Source organism: Myotis myotis, unplaced genomic scaffold (assembly GCF_014108235.1).
Source record: "Myotis myotis isolate mMyoMyo1 unplaced genomic scaffold, mMyoMyo1.p scaffold_m19_p_1, whole genome shotgun sequence".
NCBI lineage: Eukaryota > Metazoa > Chordata > Mammalia > Chiroptera > Vespertilionidae > Myotis > Myotis myotis.
The window spans coordinates 28,243,340-28,264,518 of NW_023416313.1; positions in this window are offsets into that span (position 1 = coordinate 28,243,340).

Genomic DNA, 21,179 nt, shown 5'->3' on the forward strand with positions numbered 1-21,179 from the left:
GTAGACAGAATGAACTTTTTCATCAAAAGCAGCTTCCTTTTTGATCTCTACAATGCAGTCTTATCAACAACAAAACACTGGGCAGTAATAAAGGAGGAGTCATTAGGCTTATCTCTGTAGGCAGGCTCAACCACTAGCTACCTGGAGTTGTCTCATACTATTTTATCTGGGCACTAGATGGTAAATGGCAAAACTGCCCCTTAAAAATAACTCTGTTTCCATAACTCTTTTGCTTCCTTGCTGTTCCTGGTCACCAGTATCTGAGGAAATAAAATAAAATAAAACTTTGCTTCTTTTGTTCTGAGGGAGAAGCAACGACAGATTCCTTTTATAAACAATTTCCTTCTTTGCACAAAAGAAATGTCACTCCTTAACATAATTTACAGCAGCTCTTGCTATTTATTTTTCTGAATTCACACTATAGTTAAATCAATCATGGAATTCACACACCAGGGACTGATGATAAACTTGAATTTTGGTGGATCAAATTTTTCTTGATTACAAATTTTGGAAATAGAATGAGGCTGGGAAATAAATATCTCTAAATAGATTTCTATTTTATAGGTACCATATAACATACTATACTCAAAGGTTTAAGAAGAAAAAAAAGTGTTATACGTTCAAGCACAGGCATTACACATATATAAAATTACAGATGTTTATATACAAGGTATTGTTTAATTACATCTGTGAGCAGGATAAATTCAACAATCTATTATATTTTATAAAATGTCAAGGTCTTATAAAGGAATTTTCTTCCTAATTATCAACTCCTTTCAATGCAGTGTCAGTTTCTCTTTTCCCTACACATTTGGTAAATTTCCACACATGCTAAATAAAAAGACTCATTTTCAATGGTATTCATAGTTCAGTCATATCTGATAAATAAATTACATTTTTTACTAGAGGCCTGGTACACGAAATTCATGCACTTGGTGGGGGGGTGTCCCTCAGCCCAGCCTGCACCCTCTCTCAGTTCTGGAGCACTCGGGGGATGTCCGACTGATGGCTTAGGCCCGCTTTCTGCAGGGGACATCCTTAGCGCTGCCACAGAGGCAGGAGAAGCTCCCGCCACTGCCGCTGCACTTGCCAGTAGTGAGGCAGCTTCTGGCTGACCAGTGCTCCCGCTGTGGGAGCGCACTGACCACCAGGGGGCAGCTCCTGTGTTGAGCATCTGCCCCCTGGTGATCAGTGCGCATCATAGCAACCGGTTGTTCTGCTTTTTGGTAGATTTGCATATTAGCCTTTTATTATATTATATAGGATGACTTTTATTCCATAAATTTGTATCCAGCTATGTGCACTCTTTTAGTCATTGTAAATAAGTAAAGCACTGAGGAGAAAAAAAAGTCCCTCTGACTATGGATGTTACATTCTAATGGAGAAAGATAAGCAATAAATAAGCAAACAAGTATATGTCATGGTGATAATGGCTATGACAAGCAATGAATTCAGGCAAGAGTGATAGCTTTCAGGGTGCTATTATATATCAGAAGCCTATGGTTTAGAAAGTCTTCCTTAAGAAAATCCTTCACATATCCATAAATTAACAAGCCTTTTGTCTAAGACATTACTCCTCTCAAAGGAAGACACAAAATGAACAAAATACATTATATCTCTAATGTAGGACTGAAATAGGGATATTGCTCCTGGGAGGGCCCTAGATCCATATATATCTATAATAATAAAAGTATAATATGCTAATTAGACCAGATGTCCTTCTGGACAAAGCCGGGGCTGCAAGGGAAGCCTGGGTCCTGTGTGCCAGCCGGTGGCCGGAGGGAAGCCCGGGTCCCAGATACCAGAGGAAAACCAGTGCCAGCAGCCAGGGGAAGGAAGCCCTATACTTGCACAAATTACATGCATCAGGCCTCTAGTATATATCTAATCTAATAAAAGAGAAACATGCAAATTGACCGCACCTGTGCTACACCCAAGCCACACCCACCAGCCAATCAGAGCGACTATATGCAAATTAATCCACCAAGATGGCAGCCGGCAGCCACAGAGCCGCAGCAAGCAGAAGGCTTGGTTGCCCCGGCGATGGAGGAAGCCAAGCTTCCTGCCTGCCCTGCCAGTCCTGAGTTCCGCTCAAGGCAACAAAGTTTCAATTATAGAAGATAAATAAATCCCAGATACCTGCTTTCACTCAGCCTACACTGGGAGCTTGGGTGGCTGGGGGCTGTGGCCAACCTGCAAACAGCCATCAGCCACTCACCCAGGCTGGCCACACCCTTATGGGTCCCCATTGCGGGGCTTGGCCAGCCTGCAAACAGCCATCAGCCCCTCACTCATGCTGGCCAGGCACCCTAGCAGGACCCCCCTTGCTGAAGGGGGTGTGGCCAGTCTGAAAACGGCCCTCAGCCCCTCATCCAGGCTGGCCAGGCACCCCAGCGGGACCCCCATCCTGATCCAGGACACCCTTCAGGGCAAATCAGCTGCCCCCACCCGTGCACCAGGTCTCTATCCTATATAATAAAAGGGTAATATGCAAACTGACCCTAACAGCAGAATGACTGGGAATGACTGGTCACTATGATACACACTGACCACCAGGGGGCAGACATTCAATGCAGGAGCTTCCCCCTGGTGGTCAGTGTGCTCCCACAGGGAGAGCTCTGCTCAGCCACAAGCCAGGCTGACAAAGCCAGTACAGCGGTGGTGGTGGAAGCCTCTCCCACCTCCTCAGCAGCACTAAGGATGTCCGACTGCAGCTTATGCCTGCTCCCTGCTGGCAAGTGGACATCCTCTGAGGGCTCCAGGGCTGCCAGAAGGATGTCTGACTGCCAGCTTAGGCCCAATCCCCCAGGGAGCAGGCCTAAGCCAGCAGGTGTTCATCCCCCGAGGGGTCCCAGACTGCGAGAGGGCACAGTCCAGGCTGAGGGACCCCCCTCACCAGTGCACAAAGTTTTGTGTACTGGGCCTCTAGTCCTATCTAATAAAGATGGAATATGCTAATTGACCCTCACACCATCGCAAAGATGCTGGCACCCACAGCCAATAAGGAGGGAATATGCTAATTGATTGCCCCACCCTCAAATATGGCAGCGCCCCCAGCCAATAAGGAGGGAATAGGCTAATTGACTGCACCACCCTCAAAGATGGCAGCGCCCAAAACCAATAAGGAGGGAATATGCTAATTGACTGCCACACTCTCAAAGATGGCAGCACCCACAGCCACAAGATGGCGGCGCCCAGTCCCCTCAGCCCCACTGGGGCAGCCGCCTGCCTACGGAGTCCCCCAGTCCCCTCAGGCCCCAGCCGCCCAAGGCCAGCCAGAGGCATAGGCAAGCCTTGGATGGTGGTTTCCCAGACAATGCCTGAGGCACAGGCAAGCCTTGGATGTTGGCTGCCCAGACGCCCAGGGCCGGCCCAAGGTGCAGGCAAGCCTTGGATGGTGGCTGCCCAACCACCCAGGGCTGGCCGCAGGCGCAGGCAAGCCTTGGATGTCAGCTGCCTAGATGCCCAGGGCCGCCCAAGGCACAGGCATGCCTCAGATGGTGGCTGCTCAGGTAACCAGGGCTGGCTAAGGCTTGCACTGTCGGCAGTGGCAGCAGCAGAGGTGTGATGGGGTGCCACCTTCCCCTGATTGCCCGATCGCCTCCTGCTGAAGGATCCCAGACTGTGAGAGGGGGCAGGCTGGGCTGTGGGACCCCCTCCAGTGCATGAATTTTCATGCACTGGGCCTCTAGTATATATATAAAAACCCAGCGACTATTATGGCAGAACTACCAGAATGACCGGTCACTATGATGCACACTGACCACCAGGGGACATATGCTCATTGCAGGAGCTGCTCCCTGGTGGTCAGGGTGCTCCCACAGTGGGAGTGCAGCTCAGCCAGAAGCCGGCTCATTGCTGGTGAGTTCAGTGGCAGTGGCAGGAGTGCTAAGGAGTGGCAAGCCAAGTGGTAAAGAGCAAGTAGGTAGCTGGTAAAGAGTGAGCAGGCAGGTGGTTAGGAGTGAGCAGGTGAGTGGTTAGGAGTGAGGGGTCCTGAATTGCAAGAGGGCACAGGCCAGGCACAGGGACCCTCCCTCCCTGTGGGCACAAATTTTGTGCATTGGGCCTCTAGTATTCTATACTGAAGTGGCTAGAACAGGGGTGGGCAAACTTTTTTACTCGAGGGCCACAATGGGTTCTTAAACTGGACTGGAGGGCCAGAACAAAAGCATGGATGGAGTGTTTGTGTGAACTAATATAAATTCAAAGTAAACATCATTACATAAAAGGGTACGGTCTTTTTTTTTTTTTTAGTTTTATTCATTTCAAACACGCCGGATCCGGCCTGCGGGCCATAGTTTGCCCACAGCTGGGCTAGAATGTCTCTGTACATTCTATATTTCATAGATCATAGTGTGGTATGTAATTTTAGTCTTTTTTAACCTTATCTGTGTTTCTATTGAATTAATTAGGAGCATGGGCAAAAGCTACAGATGACATGTGTAGGCTCAAAGAAATATACTGGTAATGCATGTTTCTTGGGTGAGGTGGGGCTATACGTTTTCCTCTAGAACAGTGGTTCTCAACCTTCTGACCCTTTAACCCTTTGCGGTCGTATTAAATTTGGACATGGGTGTCGTACTGGTCGGAATTAATTTCCATTGAAAGAGCAGTGATACATAACATGCAAGATTATGAAGGATAAACAAGATTTATTAATTCTTTTTTGGAACTACGTCACTACTAGTAGAATCACTACAAACGTTATCACTTTCTACGTCAGAGTCAGTATTCAAGGTGCCAAAATAAAACTCTTCATCGTTACTTTCAGATTCGCAGTACACTTCTTTTGGTAACTTTCTTTTTGCCATTTTGGAGTTTTATTTTGAAATATCTTAATAAGCGAGAATGCCTAATTACAGTTAAACGTAATTTGTAAAGCTTTATTTGAAATTCTGCGAAGTATCTCCGAAGCTTGTCGATTTCTTCACTCTCAAAAGGCAACTGACTCGCCGCGGTGTTTTGCCTGGCGAGTGTGGAACGACCGCATTTGTTTATACTGAGTTTCGATATCTCCGATTTTTCGGGGCAATGTTTTGGTTCGTGACAAGGTCGCTTAGACACTTAAGAGCTTTCAGAGAAAATTATGAACTGATACATGAATGAATAGAGTTAAGATTCGTACGGTTCCTTGCTGTGGTGGCTGAGAGCAGACATACGACCGGAACGGTAAGAAAGCTTTGGTGGCTGAGAGTAGACAAACGACCGCAAAGGGTTAAATACAGTTCCTCATGTTGTGACCCCCAGCCATAAAATTATTTCAGCCATAACATTATTTTCATTTCTACTTCATAACTGTAATGTTGCTACTGTTATGAATCGTAATGTAAATAACTGATATGCAGGATGGTCTTAGGCGACCCCTGTGAAAGGGTCGTTCGACCCCCAAAGGGGTCGCGACCCACAGGTTGAGAACCACTGCTCTAGAAGAAAACCTGATTTCCTGCTGCTTCTCATTTTGGAAGAGGGTAGGGATTTAACACTTTGAGTTTAATAATCTGGATTTCAGTCCTGATGGAATGAAAATTTACTCTTCTCTGATGTCTCTTTGCATATCAACATTGAGTTCAACTGGAGGCCTTGCCACTCATAACCTTGGAGCCCAGAGAACTGATACATAGGCTCCCTGAGGACCCGCAGCTGGGCTTATCCAGGAACTATTCTTCGTCTCCTTCACTGACTTCCATACGACATTGAAAGTTATGTAAAGTTTCCTTCCAAAATTTGTCCATATTTTGAATAAACTGAAGTCTCCAAATTAAATTTTCCAAATGTTTTATCCCAAAGTGAAGTTACTAATGAACTGAACATTAGGAAACATGCCTGAAATAACTCTTGCTCTGCCTGAATTTCAGAATGAGTCAAGTAATTTCAATCAGATTAATTTAATCACTAGTAAGATGATGAAATAAGACAAGATGGTTTCTGATCCCTTACAAATCTGTGATTCTATAATGAAGATTATATTTTCATTTTTTTGGCTTATTGTTTCAGTGCAGCATTGAATAACTTTACTAAAGGAAATAACTCAATTTCTATGTGTCTACATTTCTATGTGTCTATTAAAGGAAATAACTCAATTTCTATGTGTCACTTCATGACTTTTTTATTGATAATATCTCTTTATTCCAGATTTCTATCTCCCTTATTGTCTTTGTTTCTTAGAAACTGTAAGGACACAGAGCAAGAGATTGTTAATAGTTATAAAATTGGCCCTAGGAAAAAAACACCTTTATAATACACTGGAGGCCTGGTGCATGAAATTCGTGCACTCGGGGGGAGGGGGGAATCCCCTCAGCCCAGATTGCGAGAGGGCATTGGGAGAGGGCACAGGCCAGGCTGAGGGACCCCACTGGTGCATGATCAGGGCCGGGGAGGGACGTGGGAGGTTGTCCAGCTGAGGAGGGACCGTGGGAGGGCTCCAGGACATGTCTGGCCCATCTTGCTCAGTCCCAATTGACTGGACCCCAGCAGCAAGCTAATCTACCAGTCAGAGCATCTGCCCCCTAGTGGTCAGTGCACATCATAAGGAGCAGTTGAGCTGCCTTAGCATATCATTAGCATATTACACTTTGATTGGTTGAATGGCCGACCAGACAACCGGACACTTAGCATATTAGGCTTTTATTATATAGGATTATATATGCAGAGGCCATATCAAATGTCATTTGAATAGCTATCACTGGAAAAATGATCATATAGTATAATTAGCACTATATCATGTTCATTCTGCCTGCACTTAGGAAACATTACCTTCTTAATATCCCTAATAAAAAGGCTATTGGGCTTGTATGAATTACTTGAGTGGTATAATAAGATATTTATTATTCATCAATAAACACATAAGTGTGTTTATTGATGAATAATAAGGCAATAAGAGTGTCTGGTAAATACAATTACTTTACACCATAGAAACAATTTTCAGAATGAATAAGAAATGCTATTTCAATAAAAAAATTCTCAAGATTTTTTTCAATCATAAAGTACTTTTGCAAGTGCCCAGAATTAACATACTATTTCCAAGACTTTGCCATTATGTTAACTTAGGGAAAATGCAAATCAATGTAAAAGCGATTTTGAATCTGAGTTTAACTGTGTGTGAAATTCTATTTAGAAAGTAGGTATTACTTGGCAGCTCCCTTAGTGGGGACTTTAGAGCTGAAGTTTCCCTTCTTTACGACAAGTGAGAGTAGAAATGTCCATATACTGGGTCTTTGCTGGCAAATATTGGTAAATTGTTACAGAGGCACAACATGAAAAAAAATTAACAAGTAAACTGTAATTCTAAATGGAATTAGAATTTTTCTAGGTCAAGATTTCTCAGCTTTGGCACTGTTGACATTTGAGCCACATAACTCTTTGCTGTAGGGGGCTGTCTTGTGTATTGTAGGATGTTTAGCAGCATCTCTGCCCTCTGCTCACTAGATACCAACATCCTTTCCGTTGTGACAACCACAAATGTTTCAGACAAGATCAAATGTGTCCCAAGGGGCAAAATTTTCCCTCCTGTCCCCACCTCACTGAAGGCTCTGCTTCAGGCAAAGCAGTGATTTGGATGCTGCTGGTGAGAGGGTTGGGATGGTTCTGGTAGGGGACCCATTGTGGTAGGACATACTTGGAATAGATGTATGAGCTCTTTATGTGTTTTGGATATGAATGCCTTTTCAGATATATGATTTGAAAATATTTTCTCCCAGGGATGACCAACAGTCGTATGTGCATAGAAGAATGGTTAGGTTCGTTGGTATTTCTGTAAAGGGACCAGGGAGCTGGGGCCGAGCCTTGATGGCTGTACAGCATTCTGTAGGCTCTTTATCCAGGTTTTCTGAAGTGTGTAGTGTCGTTTGTAGAAAGTTAGATTATAGTCCCGTTGGCAGTTCTGAAAAGACCGCCAGGTTTCACTATCTATTTCTATTTTTTCTTCTTTTTTTTCTTTTTCTTTTATTAATCCTCACCCGAGGATATTTTTCCATTGATTTTTAGAGAGAGTAGAAGAGAGAGGGAGAGACAGAGAAATATCAATGTGAGAGAGACACATTGATTGGTTGCGAGCCTACAACCGAGGTATGTGCCCTTGACTGGAATCGAACTCAGAATCCTTCAACTCACCGACTGATGCTCTATCCACTGAGCCAAACTGGCTAGGGCTCTACTATCTATTTCTTCAAAACTCTGTAGACATCACTAACACTCTCCTGAAGTCCTTCCAGCTTGTGCCCACTTCCTGGGCACTTCCCCCTTTCCAAAATCATCCCCCTATTATTATTATTATTGTTATTATTATTATTATTATTATTATTATTATTATTATTTGGTCATGGATGGAGAGACTCCAGTTCAAGATACCAAAATCTCTTTGGCTGTTTATTGCTACATAATAAATTCTTTAGTGACCTAAAACAATAATACACATTTACTATGTCACATAGTTGAGGTGGTGTGGATTCAGGAGCTGGATGGTGCTACCTTGGTACCTTCCTGAGGTTGTAGTCAAGATATTCAGCCAGGACTGCAGGTATCTAGAGCTTTGGCTGGAACTGGGGGAGCCGTTTCCAAGATGCCTCTCTCACACCACAGTTAGCACAACTCCAGGACCTCGCTGCCTATTTGTGTTATATTGTAAATCAGCGAGCTGAACAGGGGACACCTTATTAAGCCAAATTTTGGAGCCTTTTATTACACTGGCAGGCTTAGAGGAATATTGTTTTCAGAGTCTAAGCAAAAACAAGGAGGAAGCTTTCCCTTTTATATTCTCCCAGTCCTTTGTCTCCCAAATATGGGATTATCCTCCCGGACCTTTCCGGGGCTTTGCAAAAAGCCCTATGTAGATATTTTGCAGGAAGCTTGTAACCTGAGCTTGTAACTGAGCATAGTACATTTCAGATAACTGGGGTCCGGAAGTAGCCAGGGACGGCGTGGAGCTGCTTGCAAGGTCAGGTAGCTGAGCTTATTTTCCCTATGATTCGAGTGAGCAAGCGTGCTTTACAGAAGCCAAGAATAGCAGGGTTAAAATTTCAAACAGCAGTTTTTACAAAATAGAGGGAACATGAACAAGATGGCCTGTGCTTCGTTTGCAGGAGGCATTACATGAGTCCCACATGGCTGCTTGGGAATCCTCGGCACCTGGCAGCTGGCTTCCCCCAGAGCTAGCTATGCAAGAGGCAGGAAGGCAGAAGCTATAAAGGCCTCTATGAGCTCATCTTGGACATCATACTTGGTATTTCTGCAACATTCTATTTTTTTGATAACTGTTTTTCAATATAATTGATTTCCTATGCAATGCTGCACATTTTATTGTATGCATTTATTTTTTCCTAGTTCCATAAATTCACTTATTTTTAAAATCTTTATTGTTGAAAGTATTACATAAGTCCTCCTTTTTCCCCCATTAACCTCTTCCAGCCCACTCCTGCACGCCCCTCCCCACAGGCCCTCACCACCCCATTGACTGTGCCCACAGATTATGCATATATGCATATAAGTTCATCGATTGCTCTCTTCCCACCCACCCTCCCCTGCCTTCCCTCTGCGGCTGCCATATTCTATTTTTATATTTTTGTTATTATTGATCTCAGGAGGAAAGGAAAGGGAGAGAGAGATAGAAACATCAATGGCGAGAGAATCATTGATTGGCTGCCTCCTGCACGCCCCCTACTGGGTATCGAGCCCACAACCCCGGGCAATTCTGTTGCTTGCAAAGTCAGCCCTGTGTAATGTGCGAGAGGACTACACAAGGGTGAAATATCAGGAGGCAGACATCACTGGGGCCCTTCTTGGCAGCTGGCTACCACAGTTTCTGAGTTGTTTCTGTTGTTTGGTTTTCTCTTATCAGTCACATTTTCTACCTCTTTGCATATCTATCAGTGTTCATTTGTATGATGGGCTTTGTGTTTAAAGAGACATTGTGTTGAAACTCTAAATTACATTAAATTATAAGGCTTGGCTTTACAGGTAAGATGAGGAGCTCATTACCTCGATCTCGTTTGCATCTGGGTTGAATCAGTGCTGGATTGCAGGTTTGTCAAGACTGTCTACCTTTGCATTTTCTTTCCTCTGTGTCTGTCTAGGGCTAGGCTTTGGAGCCTGGTGAGTCACTATTTCCTCCTTGAGAGACAATAAATGTACCATGGGGAGAATCTAATTGCATGTTTAGGGTTCATGGCATTTCCAAATTATTATATGAGCGCTGCATGACTTACTGATTTCTCTTTCCCCCAGTGGAATACCTTGTTACAGGCCAAGCCATCCTCAGCTTGCACCCTGAATTGGCAAGTGTCCCCATAGAACAGGGTTGCTAGCAACCCTGTTGTAGAAGAACCTGTTCAGTAACAGACTGCCCTCTCACCCTTCTGAGACTCTGATGTTTCAGTTCATTGTCTCTTTTCTACAGCCCCAATCTTCGGCATAGGTTTATAGTAGTGGCAGTGGGAGCACAGCCTACCATGGACCCTACTATTGTTACATCTACTTGGAACGAGGAGTCTGTATAGTCGCTATCTGAGAGAAGAAAAGAAAGTGAGCTATCCTCTTTATGATTTAATATGCTTTTCTCATATGTATAGTCTAACACAGTGATGGTGAACCTATGACACGCGTGTCAGAGGTGACATGAGAACTCATTTTTTTGGTTGATTTTTCTTTGTTAAATGGCATTTAAATATAAAAAATAAATATCAAAAATATAAATCTTTGTTTTACTATGATTGCAAATATCAAAACGTTTCTATATGTGACACGGCACCAGAGTTAAGTTAGGGTTTTTCAAAATGCTGACACGCCGAGCTCAAAAGGTTCGCCATCACTGGTCTAACATGTATATGTGTACTTGTGCCATAGTGTGTGTGTGTGTGTGTGTGTGTGTGTGTGTGTGTGTGTGTAAGAGAGAGAGAGAGAGAGAGAGAGAGAGAGAGAGAGAGAGAGAGAGAGAGAAAGATTCTTTCCCACTTTGGATAACCAAACCTTAAATTTCTTTGCTGGTGTGGTTTACAGCTCTAATGAACAACTCTAATGCCTGGCACCCTGTAAGGATCTTCTTGCAGACGATCCTTTGGTCCATCGTAAGAAACATATGGCCCTGCGACATAAGATTAATGTGCTCGGCTCCTTATTACAGCTCTAATGGTGGCAAGTGCAAAATTATGGTGCTCGACTGTCGTGAGACCAACCTGACTGGGTCTGCGGCAAATATTGAACAGCTTTCCTGGCGTGGGGATCCTGCAGGCTGTCAGCTTTGCATTCACAAGCAAGATGCTTAATTATCACAGTGTCTGCGAATGCTTTTAGGACATGCTCAAAAAATGTTATTGTTTCCCTGCTAAATTTGTTCTTGAAAACGAAATTAATTTACTGGGGCTCAAATGATGAGAAATCAGTCTTGGAAAATAGCGGCATGTACTTGTCATAACTCCCAACTATTTCCAGCAGTTCCGATAATGAGAAGTCTCCTGAGGCTCTTTCTTGGTTTGACAATTGAGGTTAAGCAACTGTGTTTAATTACAGAAACTTTGAAATCTAAATGGGTCACTAAGGCCACACCTTAGGGGTAGACGACTGCTCATTTAATGACACACATCGAAACATATGTTGTGCATTTTAGGATGCGCAATTGCTTTTCTTCTTTAGAGGTGATCAAAGGACCAAAGGTCTGGGATTACCTGAGAAGATGTGTATCCACTAGAAATTACCTGCCTGTTCTGCCACGGGAAGCCCACGCAGATCCTGACGTGTCCCCTTTTTATTCTGGCCCTCACATCATCTGTTATTATCTTTGATGGTAGCCCCCTCTGTTAAATTAATATCAGTCCCTTCTTTCCATCCCTTCCTTTCCTTTCCTTCTGCCTTGTTTTGTGGGAACTCATATTTATCACACATTTCTTTCCTTTCCTGATCTGCTTCGTCCACCTCTTGAAGTGAACTGAACCCCAGCACCCCATTTCTATTATGGCACTTTATACTTAGAACATACTTTAAGGCTTGGCCTTTTCTCCCATTAGTACTAGACATCTCAGGTTCCTCGAATTTATTATTCCCTTTACTGAGGACCCTCTTCTACATGCTCATATTTAGGAGGACAGGAATCACATGGCTGCGTACCTCTGAGGCGTGGATGCCATAGTTCAATAGGTGCCATAGTGCTGGGGACAGTGTGTGTAGGAGGCCCTTCATGAAATTAACTAGAGTGACAACGAATTAATTTAAAAATGTGGCCCAGGTTTACCGTTTATTTTTTCTCACCTTCTTTCTCTACAAACTTTTCATAATTTGCCTTCCCTTCCATGGGAATATATTTCTCAAAAGGTTGAAATTGACCTTTAGATCATCAAATTTCTAAATCCAATGGTCACTTATCATAATTCATTTTATTAACTTCTCTGGCCTTTCTCTGTACCTTCTTTTTTTGAAATCATCACACCCTTCAAAGGAAAAGAATGCTTGCGTTAATTTCTACCTTTTTTTGTTAGAATACAATAACTATTATGATAGAATTTTATGCTTTACTTTGGTGATTTAACCTTATGTGAGCCTTTGGTAAATATATATACTAGAGGCCCAGTGCATTGATCTATGCACATTGATAGGATATTAATTAGAAGGTGGCCGGTGGGTGGGACTGGGCTAGATGGGCCAGACATGCCCTGGAGCCAACCTCCTGTGGTCCCTCCCCACCTGGCCGCACCTGGGGAGGCGACAGGGCTTGAAGGGCGCTGCGGAGTGAGCGGGGTCCCTCTGGCAGGTGGGGTTTCTCCCCCTGGCTTGTGGGAATTGGCCCAAAACCAGCAGTCCGACATCTCCTGAGGGGACCCGGAGTGCGAAAGGGCACTCTGCATAGTTGCTTTTGCTCGGCAGCTCCTGCGTTGAGTGTCTTCCCCCTGGTGGTCAGTGTGTGTCACACCTACCAGCCAGCTCCTGCATTGAGTGTCTTCCCCCTGGTGGCCAGTGTGTGTCATACCTACCAGCCAGTTGCTGATGGCTTAGCCTTTTATATATATAGACAATTTTCCGTTTGATTATATTACTTATGGTGAACAATAATAACTAATATTTATAGACCAGTGACAGATTTATTCTAAGTGCTATATGCATGATAACTCTATAAATAAGATTTTTCATTATTTCCACTTTATATTTTATCCTTTAATTAATTTTTATTTATTCATTTTATTTATTTATTTATCATCATTTCCACTTTACAGGAGAGGAAACTGAGGCCAAGAGAGATTAAAGCAGTGCTCAAGGTCATGTAGCCAGTAAGCAGCAGAGCCAGGACTAGAGCACACACAGTCTGGCTCAGTAGTCTATGTGCTTCCCCTGCTATCATTGGCCCCTCACAGCAGAACCTGCTTTTGATTTCTCCTGGGTTGTTAGCTCAGTGCATGAGACATAGTGGGTGTCTAACACATTTAGGGAAAACTAGATCGGATTGCTTGTGTCAAGGCCTTTATTTTACTCCTTGGAGAATCACGTAGGCCTACACCACAGAATCAGGACTAAAAGTCAGATATCCATATACCTTCTTCAGAGCTCTTCACTGCCTCGAGAACATTATGGAAGCACAAGATTTCACCTGTATTATCAATAACCTTTACTTGTTGTGAGACTGCTGACAAATGCTTGTTGTGTTGTACTCAACACATATTTTTACAATTCCAATTTTATTTCTAATCACAAATGTCTTCCAGTTAAATCGGGAGTTGAGATTTGATTTCTGCCTGCAGCTCTGTCAAATGTTAGCTGAGTGACCCTGAGCGTCTTTACTTTTTTTTTTCAGTGTAATATGCTAAGCATGCACATTAGATTAAAATGATCTTTAAATTTCTTCTAGCTGAAATTCTTGTTATTTTTTATTCTGTATTCTTAGCAACCTAATATTGATTTTTTAAAAAAATCATTGATTTCACAAACATTTATTGAATTCCTGCTGTGTACAAGAGGTTGTAGACCATCTTTAAAGACAAGAAGACAGAAGGAGAATATGAACATACATATATATTTTTTTGTATTATCAGGCTGCTTGTTTTCTTAAAATATCCCTTGATATTCATTGGAGGAAAATAGAGCCCAATTTGTTCTTCTGCAGCTCACTGAGCTATCTGTGATTCCAGATTCCTCCTGGGGTTTAGTACAATTCATCTCATTTTCTATGATAAGGACCATTTCAGTAAATGTTCTGTAAACAATTGCCTTAATAGTATATTGCATTTGGTGTCACTTAGGTAGTTGTATAGTTTCATATTTGGAAATGAGCTGCAGGTGTGAGAGGGAGAGAAGCGAGTAGAAAGGGATGGGCCCAGAGAGCGTGTCTGCAGGGCCAGGGTATCTGCAATGCACTAGCTCCTGTAATTGCCACTCCAGTGATGGCTCTGTTATTTGTTCTGTTTCCACAGATGTGGATACCAGGTGACCCACGCCATGTTCCAGAGCAGCAACAATTCGCCTGCTCTTGGAATCTTCTGATCTCCTTTACACAGGTGGCAGCCTTAATTTAGGAATTCATGTTGCTGCTGAGTGGTAATACTAACTGCTATTTATCAAAGATATAATTATATGTCAGATGGTGTTCTAGGTACTTTATAAATATCACTACCTCTAATGCTCACAAGTCTGTATGGTGGATTTTATTACCCTTCTGATTTTTCTTATGGAGAGTGACAAGCACCTTGCCTAAGGTCACATAGCTAGTAGCAAGAAATAGAGCAGGCATTTAATTTATAGCCCAGACAAACTTCAATCTGCTATCAGCCTTTGTTTCTAACTACCAAGTACCATTTTAACTCCAAGTATATATTATTCCCTAATTGTCTCCATAGAAATCTTATTTTCTATCATGGACTAAAGTAGAGTCTCTGTTTAAACCCAGCTTTGTGAATTAACATACTGCTGATTATTTAAGACACTAGAGCAGCGGTTCTCAACCTGTGTGTCGTGACCCCTTTGGCAGTCGAACGACCCTTTCACAGGGGTCACCTATGACTATCCTGCATATCAGATCATAACAGTAGCAACATAATAGTTATGAAGTAGCAACGAAAATAATTTTATGGTTGGGTCACAACATGAGGAACTTTATTTAAAAGGCCAGAAGGTTGAGAACCACTGCACGAGAGGCCGGGTGCATGAAATTTGTGCATTGGGGTGGGGGAGTGGGCAGTTCCTCAGCTCGGCCTGCACCCTCTCACAATCCAGGACCGCTGGCCCCTAATTGCTCACCTGCCTGCCTGATCGTCCCTAACCACTCACCTGCCTGCCTGATGCCCCTAACCACTCGCCTGCCTGCCTGATCGTCCTAACCGCCTTTGCCTCAGCCCCCACCGTTGCGGCTTCATCCAGAGAATGACATCTGAAAGGTCTTTTGTCTTTCTGGTCTAATTAGCATATTATACTTTTATTATTATAGATGTGTGATTCTATACATGAAATCTAAAAGTTTTTAAAGATATTAAAATCTACATATCAATGTTACCTCATTCCAAATTTAATTTGGGTATCTAAGTAGTTATATATGGGAAATGCTGCCATTTACTCAAAATGGTTTCAGAGCTAATTTTCTCTTGGGAACATTTTTTTTTTTTTGTATTCATTTTCCTGTTTGGGCATAGAAAAATGAAATGCTCTTATTATGCACAGATAATTATAGTATTCACATAACCTGTAGGAGTCTTTTTTATTATTTTCTTTCCCTTCAAATTTTCTGTATTTACTGAATTTTATATCAGCCTAAGCAAAGGGAATTCCTCCAGCTTACACTTAAATGGATTTTTTAAAGAGAAAGCAGCATAATTTATACCTTATAATGCATAGTATTTCTGAAACTGCATTTATTAAAGCTTTGCGGACAAATGTGTTTCGGGCTCATTGGCATTTTTCATGGCTTGGGTTGATTATTCAGTGCTGGTTTATGGCAGTCTTCCCTCTTCACATCTCTAGTTGTTTCTCTACTGGTAACAAGGAAAATCCTGTTGCTACAACATCGACTGTAGAAAAATAATTTATCAGCCCCTTTTTTTGAATAACAAATTTTGGGATCTCATTTTCTTTTAACATATCTATTAGAATAATTTGTAGCTTCTTATATATCTTTTCTCTGTGTTTTGTCAATAAATATGCAAAACAGAACCATTTTCCTCATTATCTAGTCCAGGATATTTGGATCTGTAATAGTGTCAATTGTAAACAACAACAAAACAACAACAACAAAAATAAGAAAACTACCAAGGGAGATGGTATAGAATAGTCTGTAAATATGGGCTATGGAGTCAAAATGCCTGGGTTCAAATCCTACTTGTACCATTTTTGAACTATATGACTTTGGGACGTGTTAATTCACTTTCCTAAGCCTCAGTTTTCTCAGCTAAAAAGTAGAATTCATACAAATAGATGCTAACACTAATTGAGCACTTAGCATATGAAAAGCTTTATTTTCATTAACGCATTCAGTCTTCACATCAACCCTTTTTGGAGGTACGATTATCATCTCCATTTTACAGATAAGTAAATTGAGGAGCAGAGGGGTTAAGTAGTTTGCTCACATCTCAAGGGATTATTGAGACAATTAAAAACTTCACAGGTGACTGAGTGCTCAAAAAAGAAAACACTGAGAAAGGTAATTTCTCAAGCAGTCCGGGAGAGCTCTTGGTCAAATTTGTATGCCTTTATTTGTATGCCTTTAATAATATATAAAAGCAGTACAGACTGTTCTTTACTCTCTACATAAGTACTTTATTGTCTGGGTTAAAGTTTTTGAAAATTTGGCAGAGACCAGTCATCTTGTTTTATATATGAAGAAGTAGACACTTTGCCAGGTAACATGACTTTGCTAAAGTTTCAGGCAAACTAGGTTGCACTTCAAACACTAGAATCCAGGTTTCCTGTCTTAACCATGGACTTATTCTCTCTCATAAGCCCAATGTGATAGAAATGTCCAAGGTCAGGGAGGTGTGGCTTATATTGTGTTTTTACATCCCAGGAAATAATGAAGACAAATTACCGTGGTACCACAGTTATAAACATTTGGCAATAAAAAAAGTGATTTATAGTTTTACTTTGTCCTACATAACCATGATTTATTTTTGGTCAAAATACTGTAAAATAGTTCCTTTAGTTGCCTTTCTTTGTTGGGAGAGTATGAAAGGTCTACTTCATTAATCTTTCAGAGTATCTAATCAAATCATATCTATTAGCCTTCTTATTTAATATTTTCTCTCTTAGGTGGTGACCCTCAAGTAAAGGGCCAGGCAAAACAGATAACAATGAACATAGTCAGGATGGCCTACTTTTCTTAAGGTAAGAGAAAAATATAGGATTCATTTCACTGGTTTTGGTTTGCTGTAAGCAATTATACTTCAAAACTAAAAACAAAAATTTAGGCTTGTGAGGAACATTCCTGTATACCCAAGTTCAAAGTTATTACTCAACTTTTAATATTACCAAACTGCCCATAAATGGTGAATGTGACAAGTAGTATTTATATGTATAATATATACATATAACGTGACAAGTAGTCTTTTTATGTATAATATACACCCAGAATTCTCTTAGTCCCAAAAGCAATTGAATTGGTAGATTTATTTCAACTTCTCACATAGATACAAGCTTAAATTAAATCAGAATATCTTTGGTTGAGAGCGATCTTTTCCTTTACTGTTACTTTCTTTAATGTGACCAGAAATAGATGGCCACCATCTAAATCAGATTGTCAGCAGTGCTATAAGTGATGGATATTCTGTGTGAGATTAAAGTTTAAATTAATTTAATCAAAATTAATTCCTATTCCATGACAAAATATAAAAACAAAGTTGCTTGGATTTTGAGAATTTTTATATTTCTTTCTTATCTGATTCTGTCCACTGGAATTTAACTTCAAAAAAATGGATCTAATATAAAAAACATTAACTTAGTTTTTTCTGGATATTATAATTGGATATTTATCAAATATGCGGGCAAAATGGCATAATGTTGGTGGTTAAGTCTTCCAGCTCTGGAGCAAGACTACCTGAGCTTGCATACCAGCTGTCACTTACCACAGACACTGGGCAAATTACTTATCCATTCTATGTCATGGTTTCCTCATCTTTTTATTGCCATGTTCATCCTTTTATTTTATTGATTTTCAAAATGTGTATAATTTAGTGATATGCTGCATTGACTATTGTCAATGTTATAAGTGTTCAAAGTAAAAAAATGGCCAATGTCTGAGACATTGTGCCAAGTGCTGTGCAGCGTAGAAAAATGAATAACACAGTTCCTTTCCTCTGTGTTTTTTTAAATTATTATTATCTTTTTATTAGGATGTTCAGATCTGTAATAGTGTCAACAGTAAAAAAAAACACACAAAAAAAACCCCAAAACATAACACAATAATTACATAGTTTATGCAATGGGTCTTAGAGCTTTCCATTCTTTGCTTTTGGAACATTGATAAGACATTATTTAAGATTGGGATCATCTCAGAAGCTCTTTGAAAGAGATAGACTTTAAGACTGGGTGAAATAATGGACAAAATTTTGAAAAGAATAGGTGGATGAACAAGCACATTTTAGTGGGTTAGAATAATGAGAGGGAAGACAGAATGGGGAAATAATATACTCATTTAAAGAACTAATTTTTAAATCTTTTATCTGCATTTTCTACAAAGCAAAGTAAGCATCATGGTCACTGCTCTTTTAGAGCTTTGAATCATGAGGAAAGATATGAATTGTGCTTAACCCGACATAAGACTCATTCAGGAATTCAGACAAGTGGTCTAAATGATCCACTGAATACTGCAATTTATATTAAAAGGATAAACTAAGGATAGGACTGATAACACAATAACAATTTATTTTTGTCCTGTTTGACTAGAAAAGGTGGATTATGGCAATTCCAAGGCTATAAAAATTCAGAAGGAGTAACAAACACTATTTTGTTGCAAATTCTCAAGGGAAGATTTGGAAGAAACCTGCCAGTGATCCTTGATCTATTTGAATAAACAGGGTTTTTCAACCTGGGCACTACTGATGTTTTGGGTCAGATATGCTTTAATTGTGTGGAGCTGTCCTGTGCATCCCAGGAAGATGCGTAGCAACATCCCTGGTTTCTACCCATGAGAGGACAGTGGCACCCCTCATCCCAGGCTATGACAAACAAAGTATTTCTAAGCATTGTCAAATTTTCCTTGGGGGAAAATCACCCCTGGATGAGGATCACTGAAATAAAATATGTAATTATTATTTTATTTCAAATATTTTTTTACTGTTTACCACATTCTTGGGAAATATGTTATATATTTTTATACTTATAACACCAATGACCTACCACTTATTGAACATATGCTTTAAGGAGTTATAAAAATATACGTATGTTTGTCTGGCCAGCATGGCTCAATGGTTAAGTGTTGGTCGACCTATGAAGCAGGAGGTCACGGTTCAATTTCGGGTCAGGGCATATGCTCGGGTTGTGGGCTTGATCCCCAGTGTGGGGCATACAGGAGGTATCCAATCAATGATTCTCTTTTATCATTGATGTTTTTATCTATCGCTCCCTTCCTCTCTGAAATAAAAATATATTAAAAAATAAAAAATATGTATGTTCTATATAAAGTATGTTCCAAAAGTGAAAGTTCCACAAACTAAGCTGAGTTGATGTGCTGAATTCAACCAATAGCAACTTAGTATTTCTGTTGTGAAAAATCAAGCAGGTTATTCAAATGTAGGAGACATGGAATTATAATGTTTACAAGGCTTATATTTTGAAATAATTTCAGAATTAAATTTGCAAAAATTACAGAAAGCTCTTTATATACTATCACCCAGATTTCCCAAATGGCTATATTTCACTGTTTCATGTTATCTGAGTGTGTGTGTGGCGGGCGGGGGGGTTGTGTATTTTAGAGCCATTTGAGAATGAGTTACATATATGATGCCTCTTTACAGCTAAATACTTCAATGTTTATTTCCTAAAGCAAGGATTTTAAACAAAATCACAATGCAATTGTCAAAACCAAGAAATTAACAGTGATTCAGTACTAATATTTAATCTTTAGGTCTTAGTTAAGTTTTGCCAATTGTTCTAATAATGTCCTATCCAGGATCACGTGATACATTTAGTTGTCACTTCTCTTAAGTCTCATTCAATACAAAACAGTTCATTTTTTATTTTTGTCTTTCAGGACTGTTATGGACTAAATGTTTGTGTCTCCCTAAGATTCATATGTTGACACCCTAACTCCAACTGTGGCTGTATTATGAGATGAGTCCTCTCAGGAAGTAATTAAGGTTAAATTAAGTCAAAGGGTTGGGGCCCCGATCCAATAGGATTAGTGTTGTTCCGAGAAGAGACACCAAAGAGCTCTCTCTCTCTCTCTCTCTCTCTCTCTCTCTCTCTCTCTCTCGTTCTACACACAGAGAAGAAAGGCTATGTGAAGTCACAGGGATTTGGTGGCCATCAGCAACCCGTGGAGCCCCTAGCTCTCATTAGAAACTAACTTTGCTGGACATTGATCATAGACTTCAAACCTCCAGAATTTTGAGAAATTTGTGTTGGTTAAGCTACCCAGTCTCTGGTATTTTTTTCTTTTATGGCCACCCGAACTGACTAATACAATGACTTTGTTGTTTTTAAAGAAAAGAGACCAGATACAGTATTTTACTCACAGTTTTAGTATAAAGATCTATTGTCAACTAAGAGGCTACTATAACTGTACAGGCAATACATGATGGTGGATGGGTCTAAGATGCTGGCAGTGGTTCATATTCAGGATGCATTTGATAGTAAAGTCAACAGACTTCCTGATGCACGGGGTATGAAGCACAAGGGAAAGAGAGGAGACCCAGTTCCAGCAAACATAACAGAGATCATACCTCCAAATGGCTGTAAGATCTATGAGAGTTTAAATGCTTTACCAGAAAGCAATTCCTATTTTAAAATAATTTTCAGTGGCAGAGTCTTTTTATAGATTTCCTACATAAGTTTATTGGATGAAAGATGATTGGTTGGGTGAATAAATCTCTTCATTCATAGCAAACCTTTATTTCAGGGTAAATTTAACTTAGTATAAAGTTAAAATTACCCTGAAGTAAAGGTTAATAGGCTAAATAAGTTAGATGACCACTTTAAGCAATACCATTTGCAGCCAAAAATATAAGTAATGACTCTGGTGTCCTTTCATTGTTCTTAACCTGATTCTGAAAGCAATTTCAAGGGAG